The 15,000-nt window shown below is 37.4% G+C and overlaps 1 protein-coding gene across 1 annotated transcript in view; it reads left to right on the forward strand.

The window, feature by feature from the left end:
• Positions 1–15,000, forward strand: part of LOC122812314 (phospholipid phosphatase 3-like) — a 381,015-nt gene that overhangs the window by 1,744 nt on the left and 364,271 nt on the right. The window lies entirely within an intron of this gene.

The raw sequence follows: 15,000 nt of genomic DNA on the forward strand, positions 1-15,000 counted from the left end.
CGCGCGCACACAAATACACACACACTTGCACTTGTATACACACACACACACACACACACACACACACACATACCCACCCACTTGCCTTGCAGACACATATTCGAGGTAAGAAGGACAGCAGTTAAAATGAGATGCATAGTTTTAGGACAGGAAATTTAAAGTGGTGTAGAAAATCCTGTGATTCATTCTAAGGTCATTTACACAGACGTTTACAGAGTATAGCTGTCTACAGTATGAATTTGTTAAATCTTTTTTTGAGCTTCATACTGGGGGCTGTGTTGCCCCCCCCCCCTACTACAGTAGCATATGGATTAGCTAATGGAAAGGGACACTTCTGCACCTGCACTGGACTGTAGCGAACAGCAAGGACATAGCAGCCCTACCGTTGTTTGAATATTAGTTAACTATTTCATGTTATAGGCAGGGCACACACAACAGACCAAATGATTATGTCTCATTATTATGCAACCATTTTACAAGTAAGGGTTTAAGGCATATGCTAATCTGTGAGTCAGATATGATCTTAACTTACTGACTTATGGCCGGGAGCAGTGATGTTCCTCATATAACTAGATTTCCTTCTTTCCTTCCTGTCATAAGTTTTTGATTTATGTAGTCACAGAGTATTTTAAAGGGGACTTTTCTAGTCGGTGTGTGTGTGTGTGTGTGTGTGTGTGTGTGTGTGTGTGTGTGTTTTAAGAAGGGTGCTGTATAGATCAATGCCTTACATTACTATGCCATGTTACATTGTAAGGACCTGATAAACCTGAAAACTGCTATATCCTATTTGTTACATTTGCCTGGAAGTTAGTGCTTAAGGCTATGCATTGTTAACAAGCTGCTAACAGTGGTCTAGGGTTTGATTCCCTCAGTCACCGTTTGCCTAATTTTCTGAGTCTAAGGAAGTCACTTCACCAGGAGTGCGCCTAAGCTAAGTCTGAAAAAGGTCCATGTGAATCAATACTTTACTCCATTTAACAAATGCTCCTAAATTACTGTCTATTTCTCAGAAAAGGAGATGGAATGGCAGTTCATATTAGGACCTGAAACATAATGTATTAACTGGGGAAGATATATGTAACATGGTCACCAGCAACTCCTTTTAGGCTATAAGTTATTAAGAAACTGCACAACACTGTGTGGACATTATGGACTCTGTGTCCTCTTGTCTTTAAGAAGCCAAACAGCGCATACTTTTTTTAACACAAAACAATCAATACCTCTTACAGCTGATGTACCATTAACATGTATCCCCTTCTTATTGGTCTAGTTACCTTGTGAAAAGGTTTACATCCAATAGCAGCAGATACACAGATCAAGAGATGACCTGCCCTAATATTAGGGAAGCTAGCCACCACCCCTCAGCATCAGCACCCTTATAAAACAATTGCTTAGCAACCACAGAGCAGTTGTTATGGAGGCACAGAATGTATGATGTCACAGGTGGAGCACAATTATGTCATACTGCATTAGCATCCATGTGGTGCACAGTAACTTACATGTTGCAAGTCATCGTTATGTAAAGTAGGGGAGTAAGTGCAAAGATCAGACCTGAAATTTCAGACACTGTACCAAGACATTTAATGGAAGAGGCATGCTCTGTGCACTCCTTTTATACGACCATTAAATGTTCAAAACCCTAGAAAACAGGTTTTACTTTACTCCTTCCTGCTTCATTATCCAGCACAGGAAACGTCAAGCTTCTGGCAGGATGGAATTCAGAAGGCTGTGTGACTGTAAGAAGACTGTGCTTATTTTATTTTTTTATTTTGTTTACACAATAATGTCTGCAATAATATAAACAGGAAATGAGCTAATTAAAATTAAAGTTTACAGAAGTGGGACGGATCTTCTTCTTAAATACCTTGTGCTTAACAGAGAGAGTGTGCGTGTGTGCCAGCTATTACATGCACTTATTACACATGTACTTATTTTTCTGTTTGTGTAAGACCACCCTCTTTTTCTTCTTCTTGTGCTGACATGCTAACTGGGAAAACTCATTACACTTACAGAACAACGTTAGACTGGAATCGTACAAGGCAGAATAGAACTATAATAATGTATATTAAAGTTATTGCTTTACGTTTTGGAATGCCAATCTGATGTCATTGTGCTGTCCACTCTTCCTGATTGTATCACACAATGTCATGACACTGCCACATGTCATGGGGCTGTCATTGTAACAGTACTAATCCAATGTCATTTTGCTGTCCACATTCTCTGATCACATCACATAATGTCATGATGATGTCATAAGTATGCCATATTGTAGTATTGGATGTCACAATGTTGTCCACCCCTCTCCAATCGTGTCAGTTAACATCATGATGCTCATACCACCTGAGTGTGCCACATTCCTTTGTAATGATCCAATGATATGACCTTGTCTGCCCTTCCTGATCATGTGTGCATGTCAGATTACTACAGCAGTGAAACAGTTTCACAACACTGATGTGTTACATCTAATCTGTAAAATAATCGGTACATTTGTTTAATTTAAGAATAATGAATGCTGAGCCAGAGCTATGGAGCACAGGGTTGGAGCAGTGACTGCTCCTATTTGGCCTACATTTCATTAGTGACCTAGGTCCTGTTGGAGCTGGTTGGGGTGATGGGTATGAGCACCTAATGTCAGTTCGCCCATTCTGGGAGTGGGAGTTGTTCAGTCCTCTAGAAGGAATGCCCTTTGGTGGAAAACCTGGCAATTCACTTCTTTGACAAGGACTGAGGGGTGGAGGAGGGGTAGGGCATGGAGTGCTCATTATTACATTGTGCATTAGTATGGTGCAGAAATGAGCACTTGTAGCAGATTATTATGTAAAGACTGTTGGCCAACAGGGGGAAGGAACAGGACCACTAGAAAGTACTGTGACCAGTAAAAGATGACAATCACTTTTCTTTCCTGGGGTTTTTAAATGCTGAGAAGCAAGGAGGGGTGAACAGGTCATCAAGGATGAGGATTGACTTTAGCACAGGCTTACGGGGCATAAAAACTGGCACGCGAAGAAAAGAGCGGTGACACGCAGACGGCAAACGTTTCAGCAGGAAAACTACTGTCTTGGTATCCACCTCTGCAAGTTCACTGCTTCTGTTGTATAGCTTTTCTTCAAGGAAGGAGTTTAATCAGGTAAACGTAGGGAGAGGTGGGTGTTGGGGGCAGCTTGAGGAAATGAAGGTTATTCGTGGGGATGGAAATCAAAGATAGCTGGAAAGTTTTCTAGGGAGGTAAAATGTTATGAAATCCCTAGTGAAAAACAAACAAACAAGCAAACAAACAAAGAAAACACACAAGCTGCACTTAAAAACAACACTGTTCAAATCCACTTTGCCACTGATTGCTAGAAATCATCACTTTTAAGAGGAATTTAATGTAGGCAGACAATCAGGAATTCCAGTCCCAACTTAGTAAAGCAACAATCACTGTAAGTGTAGGCTTTAAAGACCCCAGACACCCTACATGGTTTTTGATTCCATTCAGTCAGTGCTAAACGTAATACATATTTACTTCATTTTATTTCGTTTTTTTGATTGGATAACCCCTGATAAGCATGACTAGAGAAAGTCTGACCAGAACTCAGGGAGACACACCCCTTCTCTTGCAGCATTAGGTCATACACAACTGCAAATGTGAGCTGTCTTGATAAAAGCAATATACTGATGGAAGATACTCACTAGGCAATTTGAAAAGATACATTTTAAGGGGACAAAGACAGACCACCATGTTAAGTGTTGAGGGGTGCTCTGTGAGAAATTAAAGAGAAGCAGAAAGGGAAAAGAAATGGTTTCCCTGAGGCACAGGAATTTGCCATTTAGCCATGACAAGGAATGGCTTTAATTATTGAATGTGGTGTAGAAACAGTTTGCAGCAGCTGTAGATGGAGGTTATCTTTTTTATCTGATGGAGATAAGTCAGCAGCTGAGGTATGAATTTTGACAGGGTTTGAAAAGCTAAAAGCTGAAGACATTTTGGAATTTCAAAAGAGGATCATCCCAGCCAGTGTTCGTTTAGTAGACAGAAACAGAGGTGGTAGAGCTCTTAACATAATTAAGTTTGTTTTTGCCTGAAATGAAAATTATGCTTACAGATAACAGTGTGTGAGAGCAGAAGGACGCTATGCAGCGGTGAAACGTTTTTAGGGGGCATGATAGCCGTGGATGTAGCTATTAAACTGGGGACAAGGTGAAAGGGTTAGTTCAGCAGAATGATTAGCAGGGATATAGTAGGTCATAATAAAGGTCACTTTGTTTCTTTGTGGAAACTGGTGTCCTGCATGGGTGGAGGGACTTTGATCTATATCAGGTCTCTTGTTGAAGGTGGGAACGGGGTGAGAGGGAGGTTTGCATTGCAGATATTTATGGAATAAATGCCAGAAATATAAGGAAATGATGCACGCAACTCAACAGTCGGTTGAGATGAAGTTTGAGAGAAGAATGTGACCAGTGATGTAGACATGGGCTTTGAGGCAAATCTTGTTGTGAGGTAAAGTACGAGGCTGCTGATGAGGACAGTACAGAGAGGTGTGGAAATACAAGGGTCAGCCAGGAATGTAATAAGGCAAGGGTCAGCCAGGAATGTAATAAGGCAAGGGTCAGCCAGGAATGCAATAAGGCAAGGAAGCTGCAAGATGGGGTGATTTTCTTTCTTTCTTTCTTTTTTTTTTTTCAGTACATGAAAACCGTGGTTCTTGGGATGTAAAATATACATTCTGAGATGAAGCCCCTTCCCCCCACAAATTAGACTGTCTGGACAATACAGGAAAACTCCAGACTAAGAAACACAATATGCCTTTTTATGTTAGCATTTATGGTTTGGTTGGTTTAATTGCTGATTTTTTTTTTCTTTTGTTCTTCTTTTTTTTAATAATTGAAAATAATTTTTTATCCAAATTTTCGAAAAGCATCACTGAATTTGTAGGAGATACCGAAACTATTGCCAGTCCTCAGGCACATTTAATGGCAGTTTAATGCATCATGTGAAGGGTGGTATCTCAAGTCTGAGCCCCTTCTCTTATCGGAACACAAGTCCATCTTCTTGGTATGGAGATAGAATCCACAGTCTTTTATCTTTTCACATTATTTAAATGATTGTGCAAATGAGTGATCCATTTTCACTTGTAATGTATAGTTCCCTCCCACACATACTACTTTCATGTCATCCGTCAACTTTAATGGAGTATTGTGGACCCAACAGTTCTTTTCATTTGATTATAGCAAGTCAGAAGCCACACCTGTCTTGTGATTTAAGTAGCCCTGTAGACAGTTTTATATATATATATATATATATATATATATATATATATATATATATATATATATATATATATATATATATATATATATATATATATATATATATATATATATATATAGATAGATAGATATAGATATACACAATTCACTGAAAACTCAATTCACTGAAACACATTTCACTAAAAGTCATATATGACCTTTTCCCCACTGTAGTGCAACCCTGGAGTTAGTATATATATATATATATATATATATATATATATATATATATATATATATATATATTTATAGTAAGGGGGGTGGGGGGCATAGCCCCCACATATTTTAAGTATATATTATGTTCGGAAAAGAGTAATATATTGGAATTGCAAGTATCCATGTATATAGTTCAAAATATTTAAAATATGTGGGGGGGCCACATCCCCCACACCCCCCTTACTGTATATACTAACTCCAGAGTCACACTACAGTGGGGGAAAGGCCATATATAACTTTCAGTGATATGTGTGTCAGTGAATTGAGTTTTCAGTGAATTGAGCTTTCAGTAAAAAGTGCACACTACTGAAGAAAAAAACAAAACCAGCAAAACCAAAACTCAACCAAAAAAACACTGGTGCCACAAAGGAATGAACCAAAGCAATAACGTACAGTAATTTAATCAACGTTTTCGTCACGTAGACTTCATCAGAGTAAAACAATGTGCTAGAACTCTGACTTAAATACATCGACTGCTTAATTAAAAGCCTATTATCTCATCAAATAATTTATCAATCATTTTTATTTTATTTTTATTTTTTATTTAACATTTGTTGATCGGGAAAGTCCGACTAGGTTCCACAGATCCTGTTTTCAGTGGAGGCCCGGGGAGAAATGCTCCAGAATCATAAAATAAAATACTTTTAAAGCAATATGTATCTAACCAACATTTAAATACACATAGTTCATATTTAAAAATAAAACAAAATTTACCAAGCTTCCTTTCAACCAAGAAACATTTAATATTTATCATGTCGTTAAGACTTGGGGGAATATCTGCACCTAGTCGTAACTGCCACTTAGTTTTCTTCCTTTCGACTTTGTTTTTAATATTCCCGCCTCTCAAATCGCTTTTAACTTGTTCTAAGATGGAAGATGTAACTTTCTTATAAGACTTACATTTTACTGTATGCCTGTAGAGGGCATTATGCTGATCTTTAATTTTTATGGCATAACAATGTTCTTTTATACATTTACAGAGACTTCTTGTTGTCATCCCTATATAGTACACAGGACAACCTGAACAAAGAGCGACATATACTATATTTTCTGTTAAACAGTTATATCTGCCCTGAATACTAATAGTTTTGTGATAATGCTCTAAATTAATATATCGTCCCTCTAAAATATATCTAGAGGCACTACAGCTATAACATTTAAGCATACCTTTAGTTTTCAAGCATCCGACCCAAGTAAATCCAATAAAAACTAAGTCCCAATAGCTGGCAGAGACAAATATTGTAGAAAGAATTGAGTTCTCAAAGGTTAAAAAATACAATTTATTGTCACATAAATATGTAAGCGCTTTCACAGTTCCAAAAGACCGCTTCCTCAGACAGTTACAAAATATCAGAAAGACCCTATTTAAACTTTAAAAATACATCACATGACATTCAATGCTAGTTGTATTTTAAGGTGACATATCCAATTTCAAATTACTCATTCATATACACGAAAAAATTTTATCAAGTTTATATACAAATGAATGATAAGCCAAACATAGCTACTAATAAAAATAAATGTTGAAAATAAAAACTTAATGAAACCCACTAAATTAATAAATACACTAACTACTATATACATGTTATGGGATTATATTGGCCGATACAAAGCCTATATGAATGTGAGGCACATAGATCACTTAGCAGCCTGCATAGTTGATAAAATGTGAATAACATTAAAATGGTCCCTAGTGCCTTAGTCTTCGAGCCTTCAGCACTGGTTTAAGGGGGGACATCACTTATGGAGCATTAAAGTTAATGCTAATTGTTGCACTAGAAATGATGTTTATTTGGCCCACTGTTTCAGGTGTTTTAAGTTTTATGTGGGGAAAACCAACAGGAGCCTTAAAGACAGAATTAGGGATCACCTTTACTGTATTCGTAAAGGTCATGACTATAGCGCTTTGGCGAAACACATATTACAGACAGACATGACCCATTGTTTTTTATTTCAGGTTTTACATGTCACATATATCTTGTACGTGGAGGGGATGTGGTAAATCGCACAGAGGAAGCTGAATTGGAATGGTTATTGAGGTTGGGTGCACATCAGGCCATGGGCCTCAATGATAATGTCCCTCTTAAACCAGTGCTGAAGGCTCGAAGACTAAGGCACTAGGGACCATTTTAATGTTATTCACATTTCATCAGCTATGCAGGCTGCTAAGTGATCTATGTGCCTCACATTCATATAGGCTTTGTATCGGCCAATATAATCCCATAACATGTATATAGTAGTTAGTGTATTTATTAATTTAGTGGGTTTCATTAAGTTTTTATTTTCAACATTTATTTTTATTAGTAGCTATGTTTGGCTTATCATTCGTTTTATATAAACTTGATAACATTTTTTCGTATATATGAATGAGTAATTTTAAATTGGATATGTCACTTTAAAATACAACTAGCATTGAATGTCATGTGATGTATTTTTAAAGTTTAAATAGGCTCTTTCTGATATTTTGTAACTGTCTGAGGAAATGATCTTTTGGAACCGTGAAAGGGCTTACGTATTTTATGAAAATAAATTGTATTTTTTAACCTTTAAGAACTCGATTCTTTCTACAATATTTGTCTCTGCCAGCTATTGGGACTCAGTTTTTATTTGATACCTTTAGTTACTGGTGGTAACTTACTTATTTCATCTTCTTGAAGCATACTCTTAATAGTCTGATTTTTCGAGTAAACAAACATAGGTTCATCCCCCAAAGTAGTACTAAGATCTTTATTCCCTGCTATTATTTTCCAATTATTTTGAATAACTGATTTAATACTTTCAGTATCTACAGACATTTCTAATACACATCTAGGTAAGGTCTCAACCGGTAACCTGTGACTTATTAATAACCAAACCTTTAATTAGGATAGGTGGGAATTCATTTTCCCTTCGTCTCCTAATATTGGTGACTAAGTTGTTCAATAAACTAATAGGATAACCTCTATTAATAAACAACTGTGTTTTAAATTCTGTCTCTTCTAGAAAGTCACCTTCATTGCTAACCATTCTTGATGCTCTTATGTACTGCCCCTTTGGTATATTAGCTTTCATAAAGTTAGGATGGTTACTTTGAAAATGTAGGAAATTATTAACATGTTTTCTTCCTATGTACTTTACTTGAAAACTTATGTTCTAGTTTGTTCCAAGTAAGTTCTACATCAAGATAACAAACTTTGTTTCCAACCTCCACAATTGTAAAACCCAAAAAGCTACAACTAGCATTTATTTCTTCCAAAACAGTACTTTTCGTGACATCTTCCCCTTTTATAATGAAGAAAAGATCGTCAATAAATCTACAATAAAAAATGACTTTGGAAAAGAAATAAAGGTGGGTGGGGGTAAGAGGTCTTTTTCCCTCCAGCCCATAACTAAACCAGCAAAGGCTGGGGCCAGAGTGGCCCCCATTGCTTTTCCTTTTACTTGTTTGTAGTACTTTCTGTTGAAAATAAAATAATTATTTTCTAATAATATTTCTAACAGGGCTAGATGCAATTTGATTTTCGGTTCACTCCAAGTAGTATATTTATGTAAAACATTACCTACAAACTCCACCCCTTCTATTTGAGGAATAGCTGTGTATAAAGAGGTAACATCCACTGTTACCATAATAAACTCATTACTATCCAGAATTGCTGGTATTTTGGTCATGGAAAAAATCTCTAATATGATCTAAAAAGGACCAAGAGTCTTTTATAAAGGAAGGTAACCTTTGAACCAAAGGGTTAAAGACAGAATCCAAATATAAAGATATGCCTTCAGTTACACTACCTGAGACTGATACAATCAGCCTAAAGGGAAGGTTGGTCATATTTTTATGAATCTTGGGTATACTGAATAGTATACCCACTTTAGGATGTTCAACCACAAGAAAGTTGTATAATTCAACAGACAAATCTCCATTCATGAGAAAATCATATAAACAATACTGTACATATTTAAAACTTCTTTCAGTTGTGCCAAATGTTGCTTCACAATATTCATTCTCATTAAATAACATACTTTCAATGGTTTTAATATACTTTTTTGTCTGTATAATGACCAGACCTCCCCCTTTATTGGCCTACATAAAACGTAAACCATACTCCTTTTTCAATTCCATCAACGCTCTCCTTTCTTCGTTGGTTAAACTGAAAAACCTAAAATTTGGTCTGTTATTCAAAACAGACCTCACATCCCTTTCAGAAAAACTGTCAAATGCTTTTAGCGTCGAATGCAAACTTGGGTTGTAAGTAGAAGGCTTACATAAACAACGTGCTACATTTACATTCACATCTTTCATTATATACCTCAGGTTTAACTTCCTAACATACATTTTAAGCTGCAGCAATGTATTCGCAACAGCTGCACGTTTACTGGGTATATAATTAAAACCCAGTTTTAAAACTCATTCATGTACATCAGTCAAAACTATATCAGTCAAATTTTACAGTTTATTGTCCTCACTCACTGCAAGATCTAGAGGTGAAATCAGTTCTTCTTCTGAAAATGACTCCTGCCTCTTTGTTGTCTCGACTGTGTCCTGTTGGCGCTTGTCCTGTAGTTTTTTGAATTTGAGCCTCCATTCGTCTGTCTGGATACATTATTAGACCGTTTGATGTTAACATTGCTACTCGATGCCCTTTCTTCTTCCTGCACTACGTCAGAATGACGTTCTGCACCAGTTGCGTCTTTATCAGCTGCGTTTAAAGGGCCAGTTCCATTTCAGCTGCATTTAAAGGGCCAGTTACATTTTTATCTACTGAACTGAAAGTATATTCTTGTCCTTGTTTTAAAATTACTGCACCCTGTTTACGTTCTTTATTATCTCCACTGATGGAGTAAGCAATACCAGCATTGTAATCTTTGAGATCTCTTTCCATCTTCCCAATTTTTCTATTAATGATAACCTGTTCATACTTTTCCACTGTATCAAATATTTGTTGATAATTATTCTTACTATCTTGTTCGTTATTTGATAAATCTTTTATAGTTTTATCAATCTCTTCTAAATTGATCTTCAATGCTGCTATAGAGTCATTGTTTCTTTTGATTAATAATTTAAGGAAATTCAGACCCGCATTATTAAAGAACTCAATCAGTTCTTTGAAAAATGCATCTTCCTTCAGAACAGCATTAGGGACTTTAAAAAAACTAGAGTCGCTTAGGTTAGGGTTACCACCTTTTCAAATGGCCAAAGTGGGACATTTTTGGTACATACATCAGATTTTACAGGCCGACACATACACATGGTCAGTACAAAGGATAGAACTTAACTTTTTGCCTAAATAAAAGCTTATTCTTGTAGCATTTTAGTTGCTTATTCTGTTTCTTATAACATTTAGGTATTTTAGATTCAGAATAACTGTTTTATGCAACTATTACATAAAATATTGGAAATAATTATGTCCTACAATCTCAGGACATTAGCCATTTTTAATATTTTTTGTCAGGACACAACTGCCCAAAGAGGGACTGTCCCTCGCAAAGCGGGACAGGTAGTAACCCTAGCTTAGGTATGATATTACTTTGGATACAGTGTTCAGAATATTTGTTTTCCACCACAAGAGCACAATATTTCTTCAGTCCCTTTTCTAACTCAAAAAATTGGTCTGTTAATTTATTTGTCGGACCAATTTCTCCACCTTGTTGAACTGTTCGGGCAAAGGGATTATTAGAATGATTCAGAACAGACGCTACATCCCTATAGATGTTAGCTTTACCACTGTTCTTTTGTATATGTGTCTTGTTACTGGCAGAAACAAAATCTTTACTAGTTATTTTGTTAAAAGAAATACTTCCATTGTTTTCTCCTTTTCTAGTAAGTCTCTTGGTCAAGGAAACTAAATAATTTTTTAGTTCCCCCAAAACAGCTACCATGTCCTCCACAACAGGATCTTGGCTGTCAGGAAATGGATAAAAACTTAATTCAAGCAGTCCGTCCTCTGAGGCTTCGGCCATGGATAAACCACTAAACAACGAAGAAAAAAACAAAACCAGCGAAAGCAAAAATCAACGAAAAAAACACTGGTGCCACAAAGGAACGAACCAAAGCAATAACGTACAATAATTTAAACAATATTTTTGTCAAGTAGACTTCATCAGAATAAAACAATGTGCTAGAACACTGACTTAAATACATCGACTGCTTAATTAAAAGCCTATTATCTCATCAAATAATTTATCGATCATAAAATAAAATACTTTTAAAGCAATATGTATCTAACCAACATTTAAATACACACATATATTTCATATTTAAAAATAAAACAAAATTCAAAATTCATTTCCCAAGCTTCCTTTCAACCAAGAAACATTTAATATTTATCATGTCATTAAGACCTGGGGAAATATCTGCACCTAGTCGTAACTGCCACATAGTTTCCTGCCTTTCGACTTTGTTTTTCATATTCCCTCCTCTCAAATCGCTATTAACTTGCTCTAAGATGGAAAATGTAAATTTCTTATAAGATTTACATTTTACTGTATGCCTGTAGAGGGCATTATTCTGATCTTTAATTTTTTATGGCATAACAATGTTCTTTTATATGTTTACTGAGACTTCTTGTTGTCATCCCTATATAGTATGCAGGACAACCTGAACAAAGAGCAACATATACTATGTATTCTGTTAAACAGTTATATCTGCCCTGAATACTAAATGTTTTGTGATAATGCTCTAAATTAATATATGGTCTCTCTAAAATATATCTACAGGCACTACAGCTATAATATTTAAACATGTATAGTGCCCCCCACACATGCTACTTTCATGTCATCCGTCACCTTTAATGGAGTATTGTGGACCTAACAGTTCTTTTCATTTGATTATAGCAAGTCAGAAGCCACACCTGTCTTGTGATGTAAGTAGCCCTGTAGACAGTTTATATATATATATATATATATATATATATATATATATATATATATATATATAGATATATATATATATATATATATATATATATATATATATATAGATATATACATCATCATCATCATCTTTCGGCTTTTCCCATTAGGGGTCGCCGCAGTGGATCATCTCTTTCCATTTCTTCCTATCCTCTGCATCTTGCTCTGTCACACCAACCGCCTGCATGTCCTCTCTCATCACGTCCATAAACCTTATCTTAGGCCTTCCTCTTTTCCTCTTACCTGGCAGCTCCATCCTTAGCATCTTTTTCCCAATATACCCATCATCCCTCCTCAGCACATGTCCAAACCAACGCAATCTCGTCTCTCTTGCTTTGTCTCCAAACTGTCCAACATGAGCTGACCCTCTAATATACCGATTCCTAATCCTATCCATCCTAGTCACCCCGAGTGCAAATCTTAACATCTTTAACTCTGCCACATCCAGCTCTGACTCCTGCCTTTTTGTCAATGCCACTGTCTCCAACCCATATAACATAACTGGTCTCACTACCCTCTTGTAGACCTTACCTTTCACTCTTACTGGTACCCGTCTGTCACAAATCACTCCTGACACTCTTCTCCACCCATTTCACCCTGCCTGTACTCTCTTCTTCACCTCTCTTCCACATTCACCATTACTCTGAACTGTTGATCCCAATTACTGAAACTCGTCCACCTTTACCAACTCTACTCCCTGCATCCTCACCATTCCTCTACCCTCCCTTTCATTTACACACATATATTCTGTCTTAGCCCTGCTGACCTTCATTCCTCTGCTCTCTAGAGCATATCTCCACCTCTCCAGAGTCTCCTCAACCTGATTCCTACTCTCACTACAGATCACAATGTCATCTGCAAACATCATAGTCCACGGGGCCTCCTGTCTGATCTCATCTGTCAACCTGTCCATCACCACTGCAAATAAGAAAGGACTCAGAGCTGATCCTTGATGTAATCCCACCTCCACCTTAAATGGATATGTCACTCCCACTGCAGTCCTCACCACTGTCACACTACCCTCGTACATATCCTGTACGACTCTTACATACTTCTCTGCCACTCTCGACTTCCTCATACAATAACCGCAGTAAAAAGAAAAACGCTGTAACCACACCTCGTACTATCCAAAACAGCTGATGCCACAATACCACAACTCCTCTCTAGGCACCCTGTCATATGCTTTCTCCAAGTCTACAAAGACACAGTACAACTCCTTCTGACCTTCTCTGTATTTCTCCAATAACATTCTCAGAGCAAACATTGCATCTGTAGTGCTCTTTCCTGGCATGAAACCATACTGCTGATCACTAATCATCACCTCCCTTCTTAACCTATCTTCTACTACTCTTTCCCATAACTTCAAGCTGTGATTGATCAATTTTATCCCTCTGTAGTTACTGCAGCTCTGCACATCACCCTTATTCTTAAAGATAGGTACCAAAACACTTTTTCTCCACTCCTCAGGCATCCTCTGACTTTCCAAAATTTCATTAAACAATCTAGTTAAAAATTCCTCTGCCATTTCTCCTAAGCACCTCCATGCTTCCATTGGTATGTCATCTGGGCCAACAGCCTTCCCATTCTTCATCCTCTTCATAGCTGTCCTTACTTCCTCCTTGCTAATCTGTTTCACTTCCTGATTCACTATCCCTACATCATCCATCCTTCTCTCTCTCTCATTCTCTTCATTCATCAGCCTCTCAAAATACTCTTTCCATCTACTCAACACACTCTCCTCACTTGTGAGTACGTTTCCCTCACTGTCCTTTATCACCCTTACCTGCTGCACATCTTTCCCAGCTCTGTCCCTCTGTCTAGCCAGGTCCCTTTCTCCCTCTTTAGTGTCCAATCTCTCATACAACTCTCTATATGCCTTATCCTTAGCCTTTGCCACCTCTCTCTTTGCCATGCGCCTCATCTCCTTATACTCATGTCAACTTTCTTCATCTCTTTGACAATCCCACTTCTTCTTCGCCAGCCTTTTCCTCTGTATACTCTCCTGTACTTCCTCATTCCACCACCAAGTCTCCTTGTCCTCCTTCCTCTGTCCAGATGTCACACCAAGCACCTTCCTAGCAGTCTCCCTTACTAGCTCTGCTGTAGTTACCCAGATATTCGGTAACTCTTCATTGCCTCCCAGTGCCTGTCTTAACTCTTCCCTGAACTCCACCTCACAATCACCCTTTTTTAACTTCCACTATTTAATCCTTGGCACTGCTTTCACACTCCTCCTCCTCTTCTTGATCACCAATGTCATCCTACAAACCACCATTCTATGCTGCTTAACTACACTTTCCCCAGTCACCACTTTACAGTCTCCAATCTCTTTCAGACTGGCCCTTCTACATAAGATATAATCCACCTGTGTGCATCTTCCTCCACTCTTGTATGTCACCCTATGCTCCTCCCTCTTGTTAAAATATGTATTCATCACAGCCATGTCCATCCTTTTCGCAAAATACACTACCATCTGACCTTCTGCATTCCTTTGTTTAACACCATACCTACCCATCACTTCCTCATCCCCTCTGTTTACTTCACCAACATGCCCATTAAAGTCCGCTCCAATCACTAGTCTCTCACCCTTGGGTACACTCACCACAA

The sequence above is a fragment of the Protopterus annectens genome, chromosome 9.part0, assembly GCF_019279795.1.
Source record: "Protopterus annectens isolate FY-2018-M chromosome 9.part0, PAN1.0, whole genome shotgun sequence".
Taxonomy (NCBI): domain Eukaryota; kingdom Metazoa; phylum Chordata; order Ceratodontiformes; family Protopteridae; genus Protopterus; species Protopterus annectens.